This window comes from Balaenoptera ricei, chromosome 2 (assembly GCF_028023285.1).
Source record: "Balaenoptera ricei isolate mBalRic1 chromosome 2, mBalRic1.hap2, whole genome shotgun sequence".
Lineage (NCBI taxonomy): Eukaryota > Metazoa > Chordata > Mammalia > Artiodactyla > Balaenopteridae > Balaenoptera > Balaenoptera ricei.
In genome coordinates this window covers 52395077-52411004 of record NC_082640.1, presented here as the reverse complement: position 1 = coordinate 52411004, position 15928 = coordinate 52395077, and the positions used below count along the sequence as shown (strand labels likewise).

General features: G+C 36.1%; 1 protein-coding gene across 1 annotated transcript in view; it reads left to right on the top strand.

Moving 5' to 3' along the window:
- Positions 1-15928, top strand: part of GABRG3 (gamma-aminobutyric acid type A receptor subunit gamma3) — a 581910-nt gene that overhangs the window by 510121 nt on the left and 55861 nt on the right. The window lies entirely within an intron of this gene.

The following is a 15928-nucleotide window of genomic DNA, read 5'->3' as shown; positions in this document are numbered from 1 at the left end:
CTTCAGATTTTCTTTCTTTCTTGCCCTTTGGCTTGCCTTGTAAAATTTTTTTGGAACGCCGAACATGTTGTATGGGCTCATAGGCACAGGGCTAACTATGCTTTGGTATGACTTCTTTGTTACTCCCACTACAAGCTGGGCTGTGTTTAGTGCTATTGTAGCTACAGGGGCCAGAAGCAAATCCCTGAATCAGTCTTATTTACCCCTTCTATTGACTCTGGGCTCCCCTAATTACTGCTCCTGAGAGACAGTCTGTTTCTTGCAGCAATTTCAGCTGAATCCACTCTTGTTACACTAGAGTTATTTTTGTGAGGTGGCACAATGTGGGTGAAGAAGGCTTCATACTCTTCTGACTAAATCTTGGCATTTCAGTGGGTCTGTGACTCAGGACTGTGACATTCACAAGTGTTGGAATAGACTTTTTGCCATCTCATCCCATTCCCTCCTCAGCAACAGTGTTCCCCATCTACTCCCTGAAGCCCTGACCTTGTTGACTTCCATGTCTTCTGACAAGAGAGCGAGAGGTAGCTAGAGTGGGAGGTATTCCCTTTCCCCAACCAGGATAAGGCTCTGGCAACACCTTTTGCCCTGTAGAGTTGGTCTTTTTGTTATGAAGAAGACTGAGCAAATTTCACAGTCATTACTACACACTACTTTACCCCTGCCTCCATACTCTCTGTCCCAAAGCCTAGAGGGGACCTTTCTTGGATCTTCACTAGTGAAAAGCTTGCAGGGTCATTTAGGTAAACCCTACAAAGTGTGGGAATCCCCTTATGGTCGGCTCCATGACTCATTATAATCTAGACTCAGCTTCCAGGACTTCATCAAAATCACCTATTTAAGTGTTCCTACCACCTATGGTTCTAGCAACTTCTGCTCCAGGTAAACTTAGCTGTTTATCCTGGATGTACCTGTCTCTCCAGATTTCAGGGTGGTGGTTTGCCTAGCAATTTTAGTCCTTGCATGAATCCAAACATTTTTCAGTTAGTCCTGCTTTTTCCTGTTGTATGACCTGAAGTGAAAAATTACAAGTTCTTTATATATTGGAGCACAACCCTTAATATTTAAGGTAAAGTAATTTCCTTATGTTACAGGGTTTGTTTTTGAAGTAAAAATTGTATTTATATAGCTCTAGGGTCTACTCTCAATCCCCATGCAAACTGCCTCTAAAGTGCATGCTCCACAGCTGGATGAGGACAGGCATGTTAGTGACCAGCACCAACAAATAGATGACAGAAGATAACACTGCATTCATTTTCTGCAGGAATACTGTGCATCAATCAAAAGACAAGATAAAAGGAGATACATGATTAAACATGCTCCTTTCATTAGCCGGGCCAATAAGAAGGACTTTAACCTGTATCATTTTAGGTGTCTGATAGGGAGGTGGTGTTTAGAAAAGACATGTTTTAAACAGTGACTTGGTACATACCTCCTAGTTTGATTAAACCCAGAGCCATCATGTTTAAAACAAAGATGCCTGGAATGAATTTTCATATTAGTACATTAATATATTTGGCCAGAATATATATGCACATTCCCAAAAGACACTTCGTCTCCACGGGTATGTAAAGGGGGAGGGAAATGTGCACATTTCTTGTGCTAACCCTGGGTAAGAATGTGGACACCAGCCACCATAAGAAGGTCCCTGAGATGGGCAATTGTACAGACAACCCTTCTTCAGATGGGGCATTTAATGGGCTGGCCTTTTAACTGGGGAAATGTGGCTGGGCAGAGAGTGAGATGGAGATGTCCTTGTGCTGCTCTCCAAGCAACTGAACCTTTTCTCTATATTCTCTCCCATCACACACACCTCAAATACCCCTAATAGTTTTACACAGAAAAATGTTGCTCAGAGTAAATAAAAAGACTAAACCTTGATGGGACTTTCCTACAGAAAGATAGCCTTGAATTTTATTTTTCATATTTTTACACTTAATAAAAACAGAGAGTTAAAAACAATTCAATGATATTCAGTCAGAAAAATAGAAGCTAGCATGATAGTGTGTTTCAAATGTGAATATTGTTTCAAATGCGACAAAACTGCAGATTTCTTCTATTATATGTGTGTTTAGGACCATAACCAGAGGTGTTTGTTTCATTTCTTTCTATTTTTTAAGGAGAAAACTATTTTATTAGTCCATGGATATGGACTATGGAGACGTCTAGACATATGGATATGTCTATGGAGAATACACCATAGGGTAAAATGAAGCAATGAGTGGCCTGGATTTTCTTACTTTTCTCTGGCAAGATGTTATCCCCAGCATATGACACCCCTGTCGTGTGATTTTTCTGTCTAAATTTCTGGGATCTCTAGAGTTGGGGGATGTATTGCAGGGGCGGGGGCTGTGGTGGGGCACAGGGTCAAAAAACTAATCACCCAAGGGAGAACCTAATGTTTAATGAAATATTTTAGGTTTGTAACTATCGTGTTTTGTTTGTCAATAAAAAAGGTAATGGGGTTCCACACATAAAATGCCCTGAACCACTCTTATAACATGACTTGTCTTCCTGGAACGATGACATTAGTTTTACAAGGAGTACTGTTTGACATGCCTCTTTAGGTCTGAAGAATTTTGCATTACTGTGTATCAAACAACAACAGCAAAAACCAAAACTGATAAACTATTTAGAAGAATTAACGTAAATTAATACAGGAAAACATTATTTTCGGCATGCATGATTATAATTCTCCAAAATTAAGGATAGAGATACATAGATTTGTTGAGATATAAAATTAAGAGACAGGGAGAAACTCTTGCTTAGGCTTCAGAATATATCACTGGGCTGGATTGAAGTTGTGCTGACTTTCATGTTCATTAACCATACTTCTGGAGCGTACCAACTGAGGAGTTTTATTGAAAGCATTTAAGTTTCCTATGTTTGGCCTAAAATTCATTTGAACAATTTGAATTTTAGTTTTGCTGTCAGTGGCTCTAATACAACTGAATATCTCAACTATATTAGGAAAATGACACAATCTCCTAAATTTAAATATAAAACTACCCTATGATCCAGCAATTTCACTCGTGGCATATATTCAAGAGAAATGAATGCAAATACTCACCAAGAAAGTTCAAGGATATGCACTGCAGCTTGGCTTATAAAATTCCCAAATGTCCATCAACTGTGTTACCTTTATATAATTAAATACCTCTCAGAAATAAAACAAAGACTAAACTATTGACATATGCACCAACATGATGAAGCTCTCAGACATTAAGACATTAAGAAGCCAGACACAAAAAGTGTGTACTGATTATGCAAATTATAAAAAGTTAAAGAACTTCAGAAAGTAATGTATGAACAAGTAGTATTCACTGGAACGATCTTTTAGATAGCATACAAATGTGATCCAAGGAATGTCTTTTGTTTCAATAAAAATGTACAACACATTAAAAAATCAGGGTTTTACTGTTTATCTTTCATCTCAATGCAAGTATTTTAAATTTCTATTACTGTTTAAGTTTCAGAGGGCTAACCACAGAGTTGACTTCTTCTAATACTTTGTATAACTGTGGCTTCAACAACTTTTAAAACTGTTGTACAAATGAATTTCCCATGTTATACTACATGGAACGCCATGTAGAAATTGTATCAAATTTTCCTTATGATAAGAATGTAATTTGCTGAGTACATTTCTTCTCAGATGCCCATTTTATTTTGTGGTTCTCAAAAAATAGCTTGAAAATATCATGAGCTGAAAGCTGTATTATCATGCAACTGCGGGGCAAAGCTCCCACAGAGAAATTTGTTCTAATAACTGTTTCTCAAAACCTTGGGCAATGTTTCCTAAGTAAAGCAACATATACTGACCAATGAATGTATTTTAATCTGTTGCCAAATAGTTTTCCAAATATTATATCAGCCATTTTCATGGAAACAGAATGTTTTCTAAAATAGTATGCAGATTTTTTAATTTTACAAGATCCACTTCTATAGCATACAGGCTTGGTCTGGATTCCTAGGACTCTTCCTTGACTAACGCCAGCTACTATAAGAAGGATAATTTTAACTTACTCCGCTCAGTAGCTTTCTTTTTGTGTGTTTTTGAAATAAAAATTCAACACTGATGAAGAGATGTGAATGTAAGGCAGTTTTTTTTTCTTTTTAAGAATTTAGCGCTTTTTAAAAAAAAATTATTTAATTTATTTATTTATTTTTGGCTGTGTTGGGTGTTCGTTGCTGCACGCGTGCTTTCTCTAGTTGCAGCGAGCTGGGGCTACTCTTCGTTGTGGTGTGTGGGCTTCTCATTGCAGTGGCTTCTCTCATTGTGGAGCATGGGCTCTAGGCGCGTGGGCTTCAGTAGTTGCGGCACGCGGGCTCAGTAGTTGTGGCTCACGGGCTATAGAGCACAGGCTCAGTAGTTGTGGCACACGAGCTTAGTTGCTCCGCGGCATGTGGGATCTGCCCGGAGCAGGGATTGAACCCATGTCCCCTGCACTGGCAGGCGGATTCTTAACCACTGCACCACCAGGGAAGCACTAAGGCAGTTATTAACAAAGCAAACCGAAACCACATTTGATTCACTAAAAGTGAAAGAATAGATGAGAGTCTGAGTACATTTTTTAATATTAAAATGTTATATTGAGGCACAATACAGTAAAGTGAAAAGTTAATGAATTTCCATCATATATTCACCCACGTAACTGCCACTCAGATCAACATGTAAAGCCCTTCCAGCATTCCAGAGGGCTCCATTGTACCTTTTCCAGTCAATGCTGTCCATTTGCACACCAACCTTCAAACAAAAGTAACTGGCCCTCTGAATTCTATTTTTGCTGATTATTTTTACTTCTTTTTAAAGTTCCTATAAATTGTGTCATTTTTGTATGTAACCGTTTCTGATATTTGGTCTCATTCACCATTTTGTGTATGAGATTCATCCATTGTGTACAAGTTGTTCATTTTTTTATTGCTCTTAAAGATTACAATGTAAATATACTATAATATTTTAATTCACTATATTTTTATGTACAGTTGAATTATTTCCAACTTATCGATATTACCAATAAAGCTACAACACCTTCTTGAATATCCTTTTGTTCATAAATGCATTTTTTTCTGTTGGGTATACATCGAGGTAGGAGGTCTTCTGTCTAGGAAGATGGAATAGATAGAGCCCTAGCCATACCTTGATTTCAGCCCAGTGAAACCCGTGTGACTCTTATAGACAGCAAATTGTTGGATTATTTTCCCCCTCTCTAATTCATTCTGCCAATATTTGCCTTTTAACTGGAACTTTAATTGATTTTACATTTGATGTAATTAAATAAGGTACAGTTTTAATAATGTAATTAAATAAGGTAAATTTGGTAAGATTTACAACCGGCATTTTCTACTTTTTTCCTATACATATAATGTCATTTTTTTCCTGTTTCTCCATACTGCCATCTTTTGTTTTAAATATGCATATTCTAGTGTATCACTCTAATTCCCCTCTTTTCTGCATTTTAAAAGGCAGTGTTAAATGTTAGTGTTTTCCTGGAAATTATTATATAGTTAGCATCTTAACTAACAATCTAGTTTAAATTAATACTAACTTAATTTAAATCCTTTACAGAAATTTTACATCGCAGTTTCTGTAATATAAAGCTCCTTTCTTTCCCCCTCATTATTATTATTATATAATTATTGTCATCTTTATTCATTATAAGCTCATGAACACAATTTAATAACTTTTGATTTATGTAGCTCTTTTTCAAATCATAAGGGAGTTGACAGATTTTATGAAAATACATTGACATTCTCATTTACATTTACCTATATAGTTACATTTACCATGGCGCTTTACTTGTTTGTTTGGCTTGTTTGTTTACTTTGTCTTTCCATTTCAGCCTGAAAGCCCTTTGGAATTTCCTGAGAGGTAGGTGTGCTAATGACTGATCCTCTCAGTTTTTAAAATCTTGGAATATCTTTGTTTCTTCTTAATTCTTGAAGGAGAGTTTTGCTTACTATAGAGTTCTTGGTTGACAATATATTTCCTATGACAATGTCAAATATGTCGTCCCAGTGCGTTCTGACCTCCATTAATTCTCATGAGAAGTCAGCTTTACTCTTGTTGATCCCTTGTACGTTTGACTATGATGAATTTAGGTGTGGAAAATCATTGTTTAGTCTGCTTGGAATTTATTGAGCTTCTTATATAGAGAGCTTAATATTTTACATTATATTTGGGGAATCTGCGGAAAGTATTTCTTCAAATTAGCTTTTTGTTCCTTTCTCTCTCCCCTTTCCTTCTGGAGCTTCCATTACACAAATATTGACACACTGATGGCATATCATCTCTGAGGCTCTGTTCATTTCTCTTCATTCTTTTTCTTTTCAGTTCCTCAGACTGAATAATCTCAGTTGACCTATCCTAAAGTTTCCTGGCTCTTTCCTTTTTCAGCTCAAACCTGCTGTTGAACACGCTTTGTATATTTTTTGTTTTACTTATTGTACTTTTCTATCCCAGAACGTTTACTTGGTTCGTATATGTAATTTCCATTCCTTTATTGTTATTCTATATTTGGTGAAACTTAAGGGATTGTAGATATTTATAAGCTAATTTTAAAATTTAGATGGGAAAGGAAAGTAACAATAATATCTAAACCATTTTGGAAAAAAAGAAAAGTTTGATAACTTACGTTACCTCATATCATACGTGACTATAAAGCTAAAGCAACCAACAATGCTATTGTGAGAAATATCTACACAGATCTACATAATTGACACTCTAGAAATAAACCCACATTAACATAGCCAACTGAATTTTGACAAAAATATGAGAAAAACTAATATTTTCAATAAATAGTGCTGGAAAAATTGGTCATCCATAGGCAAGAAGATGAACCTAGACACACACCTAACACCTTACACAAAAAGTAACTAAAATAGGTTACTGACATAAATGTAAAATATAAAACCTGAGTATTTCTAAAAGAAAACATGGAGAACTTTTCCTTTATTTGGGGTTAGCCAAGAGTTTCTTAGCTATTACATCAAAAACATAACCTGTAAAATTTTTTAAATTTGACTTATTAAATTTAAAACATTTTACTCTGCACTTGGACACTGCTAAGAGAGTAAGACAAGCCACAAACGGAGAGAAAATATTTTCAAATTACATCTGAACAAAGGGTTGATATCCAGAATGTATGAAGAACACTCAAAAGTCAACAATAGGAAAACAAAAAACCCAATAAAAATAAGTGAAGTATTTAAAACAAACACTTCACCTTATAAAGGTATATGCTTCAAATATGCATGTGAAAGATGTTCTACATCATTAATCTTTAGAAAATTTTAAATTAAAATTACATTGAAATATGGTTACATATCTTGTAAATTATCGTTTTATAAAATGACATACAAAGTGCTGGTGAGAATGTAGAGCAACGAGAACACATGCATTTCCTCTGGAAAACAACATGGTACAGCTCCCTTAGAAAAGTTTATTGGTTTACATAAAGCTATACATGCACCTACCACATTATTATGAGCATTCCCACTTCTAGGAAATGAAAAATATTCACACACACACACCACACACACACACACACACAAAACCCGATCACAACACAAAGGAAGGCATTGTATAACTAAATCATCTTGAGTTCAGAAAAAGTCTTGCTGAGAAGCCAGCAAGGACCCAACTATTTAATGATATTTTTTCAGATGATAGAACAAAGTAGTCCTTGAACTACAGATAAAATCTGTATTTTATCTGTACACAGGAAAGGCAATTCAAGCAGGGAAAGTAGTAGAGTCTGCCCTCGATATCGGCGGATTCCCACATTTGCAGATACAGATGGCCAAAATGGTCCCTTAGGCCATTTTATGTAAGGGACTAGAGCATCCATGAATTTTGGTATCTGCGAGGGGTCCTGGAACCAATTATCTTGAAGGACCATTGTATATAATACAAAATAAAAATGTGGTTAGAATGCAAGTGTGGGGCACGTTTGGACACAGGGAGGCAGGGCAGGAATCTGTTTTCTGCATTGTGAGTAGGTTTAGGCCAAAAATGGACCTATGAACAGGGTGTCAGTACTGTACATTGAAACAGGAGAGAAAGGGCCCTCTAATTGCTGCCTGGGTGGAAAAAAATGCTCTTTTGCTGTACTCAAACCTGTGCTTAAGATGTTTAATGATGGCTTCCAATCCTGCAGTTATCAATATTCAAGTTTCTTATTTAGCTACAGAGCAACGGTTTCTTTGTAATCCCTTTTCTTCCCCTAGACGTACCTAATAACCTTTGTTCTAAACCTAGGGCATTTTCAATTAGTATATCAAAAGGCTTAAGCTATGACATTTGTAAAAACCTTTGACTTGGAAGTATTTTTTCTAGAGACTCACTCCTGTGCTTTACCTCAAGACCCTTAGTGGGGGAGAGTATTTTATTTTAGATTCAACTTAAAACATTATATGTGCTTGTTACTTGAATAGCTGACTCTGAGAGTCTAGTCCATTTTGTTAAAATGTCTTCAATTTTCTGCCTCAAGACTATTAAAGTTATTTCCTGAGAGAGGACAGTAGACCCAGATCTTCACACAAAGACAGAAAAGGTCAGAGCTGAGTCAGAAGTTAAATATCTCCATTTTGTTAACATGCACTTTGAGTACTCATGCAAAGAAGAGAAATATTTGGTCTTGCTTCCAGGTGAAGTTTAAGCAGTTACATATATATTATAGTATACATAATTAAAACCTATGTTTACTGCATGCTTATTTTTATTTTTATTTCATATTTTCAAAGTTACAAATAAATTTAGATAATTTACCATTTTGTCATCAAACAATTTTTAAAAGCAAATATTTCTTATATTTTTTTAGAAATTCAGATCTTCCGCCTTAAACTATATAATGGAAACACATACGTTTATTTTGGATTTTCCTATTTAAGATTTTTTAACATACTTCCCATTTGTATTTTTTTTCGCCAAATATTCTGCAATGATTTAGGATTTTTTCCAATTAATTTGTCTCCTTTAAAATACTGTCTTAAAGTAACAAATAATGTTGCCTTCCTTATACATTGCTGAGATAATATATTTTATATTTTTGTATAATAATAATTGATTAGTTCCTTTCACTTTATTTTCCTTCCATTCACATGTTGGTTTACTTGTTTAATTAAGGAAGCACTTGATTTTCCTAGAACTAAACAATGTGGGTCAAACAAATCCAGAATTCTAAGTAACTTTATAACGCCATTATTCCTCAACATTAGATAAGAATGTGCAGATTTTGTTCTCTTTCAAAATAGTTGCACTTGGAGTGTTCCAAGTCCAAGATGAGCTTATAAGACTGAGAAAAAACCATCTGGCTTAAAGAAAACTTTTTCCCTAAATTTCGTTAGTATTGTCTTTTACTTCATTCTATGGTTTGTTCAATGTGCATTTATTGTAGAGAAGTTGTGTTTTGTAAGCAGTAAGCGGAGACGATGTATTTGATCTCAGGGCTGGCTAAGTAACTGCAGAATTGATAATTGGACCAATCTTTGGTGTTGGACCAAAGATTTAGCCAAGGCAGATGGGAAGGTACAAAATGAAGCAGTCACAGCTGTGAAAGCCACAGTGCTTGCCACATATTTTACTGTTTCCTACAATTCCGGTATGGTGTTATTCTACTCCCGGATGGTTGCAGAGGGCATCTCTCCTCATCATGGTACCTGCTGGGCTCTAATTGCTTTCTGACTTTCAGATGTCATGAAGTCTATCTACCTCCACATAGAATAAGATACTCAACTCAAACAGGCAGTTGGAATCATTGTTTTCTTTTTAACTTGTTTTGGTAATGCACTTTGAGACCTTGAGTTGTGCAATGATTTTTCCCCCCATGGTCAAGTTTTAATATATTTTAAGTTTCCATAAATCGTCTTGTGCAATATGTTATACAGCTTTTCAGAAACCACTTTTAAAATATTAAGACAATTAAATGAATTTCCACAAAATAAGAACTTTTCCAAATCAGCCTCCCCAAACATTCTTTCTGTCTGCAACATCAGGCAAAATTCACTCTCCCCATCTTCTAATTTTTTTTTCTTGGCTTCCAGATCAACTCTCTGTGTTGTCTGTCACCCACTGCACGTACTGCTTCAGTGTATCCTTCTTAGCTTCTTTCTCTTCCTCTCCTGGAGCTGCTGGTGCCCCAGCTGGGGGCTCTTCTCTCCTTAAGTGTGAACACTCTTGAAGAGCCCCCATCATGTTTTCAATTATTCTCTCTATATTAATGAGTTCGTAGACTTACCTCTTTAATCAGACCTCTGTTATCAACTACAGATCTATTCATCAAAATATCATTGGCTGTCTCACTGCTGTTACAAAATCAACAAGCTGCAAACCTATATCTACACCTTCATCCAGGGGATTATCAAAGCTTGTGGGGTTTGCCTGGCAGTTCCTTTCCTCAGCTGCAACAATGGAAAAGTTTGAACTGAGAGTATTTGTGTACAGAAAATTTTCTAGATTTAGAGTGACAGCAAAGGCACAGAAATAACTAGAAGACAAAAGCTTTGCATTACAGTTATCTAAGAACAGTTTAGCCTAAAAAATTTGGTATAGAATTTTTTGCTATTTAATTTCATACAGCATTGCTTTATAGCATTTATTCATCTAATCATTTTATGAGAACAGCATTAAGTAAATATATAAAAAGTTTTAGGCACCATATTAGGCAATGAGATTAAAAATCCCTGTTCCTTGCTCTCAAGGAGACAAATCTTACCATGAAAGTGAAGCTCTAAGGTGCTCCCTGCCCCACCCCGGATGGCTGTATGGAATTTAAGAGGCATATGTACCTTATGTTTCCGGCTAGGCCAGGTTTGACCATTCACTAATATCATAGCTTGTAGTAAAACACAGCCTTTGCCCACATTTTATAGTTTTAAAGATTCTTTTGATTGTGGGACGCAGCACAGTGACAGTAGGAAGAAAGAGAGAACATTTTTATAACTTGCAGTCCCAGACAAGAGAAGGCTGCCTCGCATGCTCAAATGAGGGGTTACAACTGGGGCAGGGTCACAGCAAGCTGGAGCTCTAGGGGGCAGCTTGCGCATGGCAAGTGGGCTGGGGTTAGCTTGGTATCATGGGCTCCCTGTAGATTGGCTGAGTAATTACTTCTGCTCTCATAGAGGCTGTCCTCAGTTGTCTGGTACCTGAGGGCAATGACGGCTGGTGCATAGTGCTCTGAGTGTGAGATTCTGATAAGCGAGTTGTAGTATGGACTTAATCAGCTGCTCAAGAGAAGGAACTGACGAGCCTCTAGCTAAAATTGAGTCAAGACAAATTAAAAACAAATAAACCTGTATTACAAGCAAATAATTTGTTAATCTGATTTTTTACTTCCATATTTTAGATTACCTTATGATAGCTACACACTCCACAATTCTGTGACTTTTACCCCAACTTTAAAACTATGCCCTTTGACCTAGCTACCTTGGTAATGTGACGAGGTTATCATGGTTTGAAGGCTGTCTGCCATTGTCTTCTTGTGCCATAACCCTTCCTCTCCAAATGTTGTCAGAGCAGGTTAACGTCTTCCTCAATTTTGAAATACAATAGTGACCTCAGGAATGGCAGCAATCAATGATCCCTAGTTGGTATTATGACCTTTGCTAAGCTGTGATGGTCAATGTTCTGTCAACCAATAGGTGGACTCAATTCTGTATTTCAATACCCTGCTCTGTTTGCTGTCTCCCAGTTTCCACTCTAAATGTGAACATGTCGCCCTTGGAGTGCATGTTTCTTCTAGAACTATTGTTTTAATTTTCTTTGAATATATGCTCAATAATGGAATTGCTGGATATATGGTAGTTCTATTTTTAGTTTTTTGAAGAAACGGTCTACTGTTTTCCACAGTGACTGCACCAATTTACATTCCTAACAATAGTGTACAAGTGTTCCCTTTACTCCACATACTCACCAAAATTTATTTGTGATCTTTTTGGTAATAGCCATTGTGGCAGCTGTCAGATGATATCTCACTGTGGTTTTTCATTTGCATTTCTCTGATGATTAGTGATGTTGAGCATTTTCTTATGCTCGTTATCTGTATCTCTTCTTGGTAAAAACTTCTATTCAGGTCTTCTGCTCATTTAAAAAAATTATGTTTTTTTGATATTAAATTGTATGAGCTATATATATATATAAACATTTTTATTGACGTATAATTGCTTTACAATGTTGTGTTGTTTTCTGCTGTATAATAAAGTGAATCAGCTATACATATACATATATCCCCATATCCCCGTATCTCATCCCTCTTGTGTCTCCCTCCCACCTTCCTTATCCCACCCCTCCAGATGGTCACAAAGCACCAAGCTGATGTCTGTGTGCTATGTGGCTCCTTCCCACAAGCTATTTTATATTTGGTAGAGTATATATGTCAATGCTACTCTCTCACTTTGTCCCAGCTTACCCTTGCCCCTCCCTGTGTCCCCAGAGCCATTCTAAACGTCTTCGTCTTTATTCCTGTCCTGCCCCTACGTTCATCAGTACATTTTTTTTTTAGATTCCATATATATATGTTAGCATACAGTATTTGTTTTTTCTTTCTGACTTACTTCACTCTGTATGACAGACACTAGGTCCATCCATCTCACTACAAATAACTCAATTTCGTTTCTTTCTATGGCTGAGTAATATTCCACTGTATATATTTGCCAAATATTCTTTATCCGTTCGTCTGTCGATGGACATTTAGGTTGGTTCCATGTACTGGCTATTGTACTAGTGCTGCAGTGTATATTGTGGTACATGATTCTCACAGTATATGCCCAGTAGTGGGATTGCTGGCTCGTATGGTGGGTCTAGTTTTAGTTTTTTAAGGAACTTCCATACTGTTTTCCATATTGGTTGTACCAATTTGCATTCCCACCAACAGTGCAAAAGGGTTCCCTTTTCTCCACACCCTCTCCAGCATTTATTGTTTGTACATTTTCTGATGATGGCCATTCTGACTGGTGTGAGGTGACACCTCATTGTAGTTTTGAATTCATTTCTGTGATAATTTGTGCTGTTGAGCATCTTTTCACGTGCCTCTTTGTCATCTGTATGTCATCTTTAGTGAAATGTCTATTTAGGTCTTCTGCCCATTTTTTTAACTAGATTATTTGCTTTTTTGATATTGTACTCCATTAGCTGTTTGTATATTTTGGAGATTAGTCCCCTGTTGTTTCATGTGCAAATATTTTCTCCCATTCTGAATGTTGTCTTTTTGTCATGTTTATGGTTTCCTTTGTTGTGCAAAAGCTTTTAAGTTTAATTAGTTCCCTTTGGTTTATACTTGTTATATTTCCGTTACTCTAGGAGGTGGTCAAAAAGGATCTTGCTGTGGTTTATGTCAAAGAGTGTTTTTCCTATGTTTTTCTATAAAAAGAAAGAATTTTACATTGTCTGATCTTACATTTAAGTGTTTAATCCATTTAGAGTTTATTTTTGTGTATGGTGTTAGGGAGTGTTCTAATTTCTTTCTTTCACATGTAACTGTCCAGTTATCCAGCTTGATTCCTCCAACTCCGTTTTTCTTTCTCAAGATTGCTTTGGCTATTCAGGGTCTTTTGTGTTCCCATATGAATATTTAAATATTTTGTCCTAATTATGTGAAGAATGCCATTGGTAATTAATATGGATTGCTTTTTATCTGTAGATTGCTTTGGGTAGTGTAGTCGTTTTCACAATATTGATTCTTCCAATCAAAGAATATGGTATATTTCTGCACCTGTGTATATCATCTTAGAGTTCTTTCATCGGTATTTTATAGCTTTTTGAGTACCCTTTCAACTCCTTAGCCAGATTTATTCTTAGGTATTTTACTCTTTTTGTTGCAGTGGTGAATGCGTGTTATCTTAATTTCTCTTCCTGATTTTTCGTTGTTGACGTATAGGAATTCCAGAGAATTCCATTCATTTTTGAATCCTGCAACCTTATCAAATTCATTGATTAGTTAGTAGTTTTCTGGTGGCATCTTTAGGATTTTCTATGTATGGTATCATATCATCTGCAAACAGTGACAGTTTTATGTCTTCTTTACACTTTGTATTCCTTTTATTTCTTTTTCTTTTCTGATTGCTGTGGCTAAAAATTCCAAAATTATGTTGAATAAGAGTGGCAAGAGTGGGTATCCTTTTCTTGTTCCTGATCTTAGAAGAAATGCTTTCAGTTTTTCACCATTATCATACTGGTTGTGGGTTTGTCATGTATGGCCTTTATTATGTTGAGGTAAGTTCCCTCTATGCCCACTTTCTGGGTAGTATCATAAATGGGTGTTGAATTTTGTTAAAAACTTTTTTGGCATCTATTGAGATTTTTCATATTTTCTCTAATTTGGTTTATTCCATTGATTGATTGATTTGCATATATTGAAGAATCCTTGCATTCCTGAGATAAACCCCACTTGATCATGGTGTATCATCCTTTTAATGTGCTGTTTAATTCTGTTTTACTAGTATTTTGTTCAGGATTTTTGCATCTATGTTCTTCAGTGATACTGGCCTGTAGTTTTCTTTCTTTGTGACATCTTTGTCTGGTTTTCGTATCAGGGTGACGGTGGCCTCGTGGAATGAGTTTCAGAGTGTTCCTTCGTCTGCTAGAGTTTGGAAGAGTTTGAGAAGGGTAGGTTAGGACTTCTGTAAATGTTTGATAGAATTCTGTGATGCCATCTGGTCTTGGGTTTCTGTGTGTTGGAAAATTTTTAATCACAGTCTCAATTTCAGTGCCTGCAATTGGTCTGTTTATATTTTTTATTTCTACCTGGTTCAGACTCAGACGGTTGTGCTTTTCTAAGAATTTGCCCATTTCTTCCCAGTTGCCCATTTTATTAGCGTATAGCTGCTCGTATTTATCTCTCATGATCCTTTGTATTTCTGAAGGGTCAGCTGTTATTTCTCCTTTTTCATTTCGAAGTCTACTGATTTGAGTTTTCTCCATTTTTTCTTGATGAGTCTGGCTAAGGGTTTACCAATTTTATCTTCTCAAAGATTCAGCTTTTCGTTTTAATGATCTTTGCTATTATTTCTTTATCATTTACTTCTGATCTGATCTTTATGGTTTCTTCCCTTTTGCTAACTGTGGTGGATTTTTGGGTCTTCTTTTTTTCTCTGCTTTAGGTGTAAGATTGATGTTTCTTGTTTCTTGAGGTAGGATTGTATTGTTATAAACGTCACTTTAGAACTGCTTTTCTTGCATCCCAAAAGTTTTGAGTCGTAGTGCTTTCATTGTCATTGTTTCTAGGTATAAAATACCTAAAACGCTGGGCCTGTAAGTTTACCATTCACTGATATAGGGAATAGGTTTGAGGGCTATCTGAAGAATGTTGGAGATGGAACGATGTGATTATGATTCCTGTTAGACTTACAAGTGGAGATTCTGAGTAACTCACTTGGAAGATGTGATTTTAGGACAGTAGAGTCTAGATGAGAGATAAAAATATGACAGTCTTTCACAGGTCCTTGGTATTTAACACCATGGTACTGAATACAGCCACCTAGAGAAAAAGTGTAGATATTAGGGTTCAGGATGGAGGGCTGGGTTCCTAGCATTTACTGGCTAGAAAGGGAAAAGAAATGCAAAGCAAATGGAGATCACCCAGGGAGTTGCAAGGAAAAGTCAGGGAGCAGCCCACAACCTCACAAAGCATTAGCAATGATACTTATTCATTTCCATTTTGTATTTGCTTATAATTCTTATTATCATCAAACATTTTTAATTTGTCACACACATGCCAGACAGATCTAAAAATTGCAGCTGCTTAGGAAGAATGAAAAAAGGATCAAAATTCTTCAGGCTGATCTTCCAACAGGGTGTATTTTATGCAGCATATAAGGCGAAACATTTTGTTTTAGAGTTACTGAACAGAGAAACTCTAATTGTGTTTTTGGTTAATAAAAGGAATATAACTGAATGTGTTTCATATTGGAGTTTTAGCAGAAACAGAAATTTTAT